Source organism: Gallinula chloropus, assembly GCF_964237585.1.
Source record: "Gallinula chloropus genome assembly, chromosome: 25".
In the NCBI taxonomy this organism is placed as follows: Eukaryota; Metazoa; Chordata; class Aves; order Gruiformes; family Rallidae; genus Gallinula; species Gallinula chloropus.
The window spans coordinates 2844377-2852530 of record NC_140110.1 but is presented as its reverse complement, the minus strand read 5'-3'; the positions used below and the strand labels follow the sequence as shown (position 1 = coordinate 2852530).

General features: G+C 49.5%; 1 pseudogene across 1 annotated transcript; it reads left to right on the top strand.

The window, feature by feature from the left end:
* The first annotated feature begins 4371 nt into the window (after positions 1–4371).
* On the top strand, positions 4372–5295 carry LOC311200799 (olfactory receptor 14A16-like; annotated as a pseudogene). Its single transcript has one exon. The product of its transcript is annotated as an olfactory receptor 14A16-like (transcript).
* The last annotated feature ends 2859 nt before the right edge of the window (positions 5296–8154 follow it).

Sequence of the window (8154 nt, the reverse complement as noted above, 5' to 3'; positions counted from 1 at the left end):
GAACAACTCCAAATATACAAAAAATTCATGAGGCAATCACAGTCCTGGCCTGCTGTGGTGCACTGGGGAGCTGGAAAAAGATTCCTGAACTTTGACCCAAATGAAGTTAACCCTGATGAAGTTTGTGGGTTATACAGAACTCAGTGGGGAATGTAGGAACTTGGGAAGGGATTGTTATCTGGCAGGAAGATATGGACAGGCTGGAAGAGTGGGAAAGGTCAAGTGTGGGGACTAGGAGCTGGGAAAGCATAATCCAGGAGCGCAGCACTGACTGGGATCCACCTGGCTGGAGAAGAGCTCTGTGGAAAGGGACCTGGGGGTTCCTGTGAACAAGCAGCTCACTAGGAATAAACAGAGTGCTGCTGCAGCAAACAGCTCCAAGGGGCATCAGCATGGGGATCACCAGCAGACATAAAGAAGTCACTGTCCCACTCTACTCAGCACTTGTCAGCCCATACTTGGAATACTGGGTGCAGTTTTGGTCGCTGCTCTAAAATAAATAAGTTATGTCCAGGCTGGAGAAGGGTCCAGAGAAGGGCTACAAAGATGACCCAAGGCCTGGGCAGCCTGCCATCTGAGGAAAGGCTGAGGGAGCTGGTTTATTTCAGCCTGCAGAACAGAAAGGCTTAGGGGAGACCTCACCAACAGATCCCAGTACTGAAAAGCTGTCTACAAAGAAGGGAGAGACTCCTGTTTTTAGAAGGAATCACATGAAATAGCTGAAGAATAATGGGTGCAAGTTCCCCCTGGAGAGGAGGACACAGGGAAAACCTTTTATCCTGAGAACAATCAGCCTTTGGCATAATCTCTCATGGGAAGTGATGGATTCCTCAACATCAGATGTTTATAACATTCAGTGGGATGGGGTGTGGGGACACTGGTCTATGTGGTGATTTTATTGAGACTGAGCATTAGCTGAATAAAGGTGGACCAAATGATCCCATCATACCCAATAGTCTGTGATGATTCTATTGATATCATTGCTATCCTCCAGAATCCTTCTGGAGTGGTTGAGCCCTTGTATATTGAACTAGAATGGTGGCCTGGTTTTGGCCAGGATAGGGTTAATTTTCTTTCTAGCAGCATGTGGATTTGGGAGTTTGGATGAGAACAGTGCTGATAACACAAGGATGATTTAGTTGTGTACAAGCAGTCAGGGACTTTTCCATTGTTCATACAGCCTTGTTCATTATAAGGCGGGGGGCACCCAGGAGCTGGGAGGGGACACAGCCAAGACAGGTGACCCAAACTGGCCAAAGAGCATATTCCATTCAATTACACTGAGCTCATGTGAAGATAGAGGGTTGTTTGGGGAGGATCATACAGATCCAGGATGCGCAGCTTAGTGGAGTGTCCAGCCTCAGGACAGCTCTGAGCTGTACGGCCTGAGCTGTGCAGTTCAGTGGGAAACTGCATTGTGCATTACCAGTTGTGTATATTCTGCTACAAAGTCCTATTGTTGGTGTTTCTGTCTCTGTCTCTCTGCTGTCCCAGTAAACTGTCCTTATCCCAAACCACAGGGTTTGTGGTTTTCTGGTAATGCAGGTACAGGGGATGAAGAGCATTTCTTTGTCTGCCTTTGATACCGATGCTGGAAATTCCCATTCTGACATGGTGGGAAAGCATTGCCATTTCAGACTAGTCAAGAGATTCAGCTATTGAAAAAGAGCTTGTAAACATGTTTAAAAATGTAAGGGAAAAGGTAAAAAAGAAGGAAAAAAATGGCCTTGGCTTGCAGACCTAATGCAAAGAGAGCACAGCTCGTCATTACGCAGTGTGTGGGTGAGACTGGAACTGGAGATACTGTATTAGCAAAGGATGAACGTGGAGCATGTTATTGCAGCTTAGAAAAACTGGAAGGTAAAAGCCAAAAACCCGATCTGAATAATCTAAAAAAAACAGGGAGTGGTCGTAACATGAGTTACAGTTTTGGTGTTTATTATTATTATTATGAGCAGTTTATTACTGCTAAAAACATCCAGTCATCAGTTTCCACAGGGCATCCTTGAGCTCCTGGTTCCTCATGCTGTAGATGAGGGGGTTCACTGCTGGTGGAAACACTAGGTAATGACACTACAAGGTCCTTCCAGCCCCATGGCTGAGAGCAAGGATGAGGGCTCTGGAGAGAGTCACCTGACTCCCTTCCTTCCACAGGGGAAAAGAGTCCCCTCACTGTCCCTGACTGTGTCTTCTGTCTCATGCAGAGACAAGGAAAGGTGATTCTCCTGCCCAGCTCTGATCAGGAGAAATGACAGAAAGATTTCTCCACAGATGACGGAGGTAACTTTAGTGAGGACTTCAGTGTCTTTCCAAGTTGGTTCCTTGGAGCTCCAGAGACGCTTTGAAGGAGCCCAGAGGGGATGGAGTATGTGACGCCTTCACCTGCTCCTCTGCTGTGAGCTGGGCTGGGCCCCTGGGACAGTGGGAGCTCATGAAAACCCAAGAGCACTGCAGAGAGACAGCTCTGCCCAGGAGCAGCTCCTCTGCCAAGCACACAGGGCTGGGGACACTGCCTGTAGGCACCGAGGGAAGACCTGTGAGCTGAGAGAGCTGATGGATGCTGAGAGCACACTGGAGGAGAAATCTCCACAGCACTCTGCCTGGTATGTCTGTGGGTGCAGGGCAATGCAGGTTCTGTTCCTGGAGGGATCTTCTAAAGCTGGGACATGGGGCAGTGTGTGGGGTCTGTCAGAAGGACAGGTTCTCTATGGGACCAGAAAGTGCTGCCTGGAAGGGATGCCCTTCTGCCCCAGCAGAGGGACAGGGCAGGACAGCTGTCTTCTCCTGGGCATGGCTGCAGCGGTGTGAAGCAGCGTGTGCACCCATGGGTGCCCAGGGCTGTCCTTGTGAGCAGGGTCCCAACACCTTGTGGCTGTGTGTTGGGGCAGGGGCTTTGCTGCTGCCAGGGTCAGCACTCAGCCTGCTTGTTGGGCTTTAGACAGAGATAGTGACAGCAGTTGTGGATTGTAGGAGAGACCCAGGGAAGGGCTGCGTAAGGTCCTTCTGCTGCAAGAAATGGCTGCATGGGTCAAGTTTACTCCCAGTTCCATCTGATCTATGAGAAATTGCAAAGGATCTTTGAAGAACAATATCAAGGAAGCATTTTCCTGCCAGGCTAAGTCTTAGCTTTGACTTTTCCTCTCTTGTGGGCTGGGCTGACTGTGGTATATTAGAACTTATTTCTCCCCTCAGTAATATCAATGATAATTCAATTCTCATTAAGACGTCAGAGCTTTGCCTGAGCCCTGTGCACACAGAGGTTCCCTGGGGCAGTGCCCTGATGCCAGGAGGGGTCTGCACAGAGTAGGAGGTCACATGGTTGAAGAGAAGCAGCTCCCAGAAATGCCCTGGCAGTGGGGATTTGGTACCTCCTTGACATCCCCCAGAGTGCTGACTTTCTCCCACGGTGACCACCTGGTTTCTGTCAACCAGCTAAGATTCTGCATTCAGAGTTCAAGGGTTTCAGGCTGAGTCTTCACCTTGGCAGCACAACCCTCTAGTGAGGAGAAACCCGTGAGTTCCTGTCTGTCTGTCCCTACCTTCCCGCCTAAGCTGAACCATTTTTTGCTGTTTCATCTCCTGTCCTTCCTGTCTTTGTGCCACCATTACCTGGGACTGTGATCATGTCCATTACTGGGACAGGCACTGAGTTGACCCTGACTTCAGTACCCCCATCTGTAGGACTGAGGACTTCGTGGGGGCTCCTGCTGGGCTGCAGGCTGCCTCTCACAATGGCAGCGCTGTCCTAGGGACTCTTGTGCCCCAGAGAGGAGTCCCATGCAGGAGACATCTCAGGATTGAGGCAATGGTAATGCCCTTTATCTCCTGTGTGTGGGCAGCTGCACTGAGCCCTGTGTGTCCTTGGCTGGGAGCAGGGAGCTGAGATCCTCCTTGGGTAAGATGAGACCACAGGAGGGCTTTGGAGCTCTGCCCTGGGAGATTGGATTCCTCAGCTCTCTGTGGGGAACACGAGGTTGTGATCAGAGAGCGTCCAGCACAGGGCAGCTGAGAGCAGGGCTGATGGACAGAGCAGCTCTCCCCACTCTGCACTCAGGGGAAGGTTTCACTGGCACTGCAGCAGCAATGTCAGGGAGTCCTGACAGAAGAAACACTCCCCAGTTGCAGTCAGGAGAGCAAAGCTCCAACAGGCTGAGTTCTCAAGAGCCCACAGCTGACCCTCCTCCCAGCAGTGGTGCAATCAAGCCAGCACAAAACAGACTTCCCATAACGGGCATGACAAAAGTCTTCCTGAATGCAGAGAATCGATCTGATTCCCTAAGAACTGGAAGAGGTTTTCCTCAGAGAAGAGTTCCCTGAATTCTCACTGTGCCTTTTCCTCCTTGGACAGGTCTCCACAGTTGATGGTAGCAGATGTCCAACAGCAGCTCCATCAGCCAGTTCCTCCTCCTGGCCTTTGCAGACACACGGGAGCTGCAGCTCCTGCACTTCTGGCTCTTCCTGGGCATCTACCTGGCTGCTCTCCTGGGCAATGGCCTCATCATCATCACCATAGCCTGTGACCACCACCTCCACACTCCCATGTACTTCTTCCTCCTCAATCTCTCTGTTACTGACCTTGGCTGCATCTCCACCACTGTTCCCAAATCCATGGCCAATTCCCTGTGGGACACCAGGGCCATTTCCTACACGGGATGTCTGGCTCAAATCTTTTTCTTTTTCTTTTTGTTCTCATCAGAGTACTTTCTTCTCACTGTCATGGCCTATGACCGCTACGTTGCCATCTGCCACCCCCTGCACTACGGGACCCTGCTGGGCAGCAGAGCTTGTGTCCACATGGCAGCAGCTGCCTGGGGCAGTGGGTTTCTCCATGCTGTGCTACACACAGCCAGTACCTTTTCACTGCCCCTCTGCAAGGGCAATACTATAGACCAGTTCTTCTGTGAAATCCCCCAGATCCTCAAGCTCTCCTGCTCAGATACCTACCTCAGGGAAATTGGAGTCATTGTGGTCAGTGCCTGTTTAACTTTTGGTTGTTTTGTGTTCATCGTGGTGTCCTATGTGCAGATCTTCAGGGCTGTGCTGAGGATCCCCTCGTAGCAGGGGCGGCACAAAGCCTTTTCCACCTGCCTTCCTCACCTGGCCATGGTCTCCCTATTTCTCAGCACTGGCATGTTTGCCAACCTGAAGCCTCCCTCCCCTTCTTCTTTATTTTTGGAACTTGCATTGTCATTTCTTTACTGTGTGTTTCCACCAGCAGTGAACCCCCTCATCTACAGCATGAGGAACCAGGAGCTCAAGGATGCCGTGTGGAAACTGATGACTGGATGTTTTTAGCAGCAATAAAACTCTCATATCACCAACCTTGTACCTCACGTTATGACCACTCCTTATTTAATAGGGATTTTTGTTCACATTTGCTTTTTTTTCCTTATAGATAGTCTAAGCTTTAATAACTTTTTCCATTTGTATCCCCTTCCAAATGCAGTATCTCTTGGTCTTGGGTGAGCAAGTCACTTCCTATTGACGAGATGTGCTCTGTTTGCATCATATCTGCCTGCAATGGGCCATAATGTTTCTTTCTTTTTATTTTGCTTGCCTTACATTTATAAAAAAAATCGAAGCACATCTTCATCAGTGGAATCATTTGACTACTTTTCTGAAATATCAATGCTTCCCCACCATGACAGAATTGGATTTTCCAGGATTGGAACCGAAGGCAGCAGAAGAAATAGTTACCTTCCCCTGTACCTGCATTACAGCCAGTCTGTCTCTGTCATCTCCCTCATCATTCAGGTGTTTCCACCTCTCCTGATGATACACACATGAGTAAGGACATCTTTTCAGCATACCAGATGGATGTATGCACTTTACTTTGCTCACAGCTTTCCACCTCCGCTTGCTCTTTGGTCTTTCTGCTGCCGCTCAGCTCCGTGGTGGGGAAGTGCCAGCTTCTCCAGACAGGGTTGGGTCTCAAAAACTGTATTTCCTGCCTGTCCAGATCTCCTTAGGAGACCAATATCCATCACAGAATGCTGCTGTCCCTTCTTCTATCAACTGAGCCATGACAGAAAATACCTGTGACTGAAAAAAGGTCCTTCATGGGAAATTCCTTTGAAATCTTCATCATTAAGGACCTATATAAATCCAATTAGTTGTAAAAGTCTTGAGTTTTTCAATGAAAATTAGTTGAAGAGATATGCTTGTAAGAGATTTCTGGATATTAATGAGCCCCATGGTATCTTTTCTTCTGAGTCCACAGACCTCAGATACCAAGAGGAGAGTGATGAAACCTCTCAGGAAGTTTGAGTCAGGAGGACTAATGCCCAAAGTACCTTGAAGCATTAACAAGGCCCCACTGGGAGCCATTACTGACAAAGCCTCCCCATGGGCTCGTTAGAGCAGACAACTGGAGGCCATGAGGACAAACACAGGCAAAGCACAGGCAGCTCTGATGCTGAGGACACCCTGGCTGGGTCTGATGAAGCAGAAATGCCAAGTGCTGACCCCAGCCCCTGGGCAGGGAGATCCTGACCCTCACCTGTGCCTCAAGGCATTTCCATGGGATGTGGGGTCCCTGTTGTGACAGGGGTATGACACATGATGTCCTCCCCTTGGGTGAGTGCATAGAGGCAATGATGCTCCATTGGCATGAGAACAGTGTGTCTCCTCTAAGGCCTCTGTGGCAGGGATATGAGCCACAGTCTAGGGGACAAAGACGTCATTTCTATCAGCCCCTTTCAGCCTGGCCAGCACCCTTGGCCATCTGCACCACAGCCCATCCTGCGTTGCCTCAAGCCTGTGCCTATTTCCTTGCAGGCTGCAGGTACCCAACACCCTTCTGCATCTTGATGTCACTCCACCATATCCCTGCCTGTACTGCTGTCTCTCCCTCCCTGCAAGCTGTTCCCACAAGCACAAACCCACCTGCTCAACCACACTTCCTCCAATTGACATTTTACACCACAGCACTACCCTCAGAGGACTGGCCTTTATTTTCTCATCATCTCTGACCTTCAAAGCTGCAGTTTCTGTGATTTAATTTCTTATGTTATTTCCCTATAGCATAAAGAGGGCTTCCCTCAGAGTCCCCTGCCCCAGGCTAAAGAACCCTGGGTCTCTCAGCCTCTCAACACAAGACCCCTAACTGTATCTTTGCAGAATTTCTCTGCACACATGACAGATCCTTTCCATTCCACCAGACTGGGGAGCCCCACACTGGCACTGACAGCTCTAGAGGGGGTCTGATGAATGCTGACTCCAGATAGACAATAAGTGTTTTTGTCTGCGTGCCCACATTCCCCCCAGTGCAGCCCAATGTGCTCATGGCCAGATTCCTGTTCAGCACCTCTGACTGCTATGGCATCTCCTGGAATGCCCAAATCCTTCTCCTTGTGGTTGGATCGCCACCAGTCATGTCTGAGCCTGCCTTGATGTGTGGGTGTTGTGCTGGAACCTTTGGACATAGTTTCACCCATGCTGACAGCTGAGGACCATACAGCTCTTCTTTCTCAAAGATGTTTTGGGGAGTGATTGGGGGAAGGGAAGAGATGGAAAAGAAACCAAAACCCCCATACCTGTGCTTTGGTATAATGACAGTTTCCTGGGACAGCAGAGAGAGAGAAACAAAACCAATAGGCCTTTATAGCAAAATCTACAGAACTGGTGATGCACAAAGCAGTTTGTCACCAAATTGCACGGCTCAGACCTCATAGCTCAAAGCTGTCCCGAAACTGGATCATCCCTAAAACTGTGTGTGTCCTAGAGCTAAGTCTTCCTCCCCCCACCAGCACCTCTTTATGTTGAACGTCATGTAATTGGCATGGAATACCCTCCTTGGCCAGTTTTGGTCACCTGTCCTGGTTGTGTCCCCTCCCAGCTCCCTGGAGGCCCCCCAGCTTCCAGTTAGCAGGGCATTATTGAAAAATGAAAAGTCCTGGACTGCTGGGAAACAACCAAACCATATCTGTGTTATGATCATTGTTCTCATCCTAACTCCCAAACACAGCACCACACCCAGCCCGCTGCTATAAAGAAAATTCACTCTATCCTAGCAGGAAGCAGGCCAGCTTGGTAGACAACAGGTGTAAGACAATGGTGGGCTCACTCATGTAGTCACAGTATGTATAATCCTTTGGGTCAGCTAGGGTCAGCTGGGCCTGTTCTGTCTCCTGCCAGGTACTTGTGCATAACCAG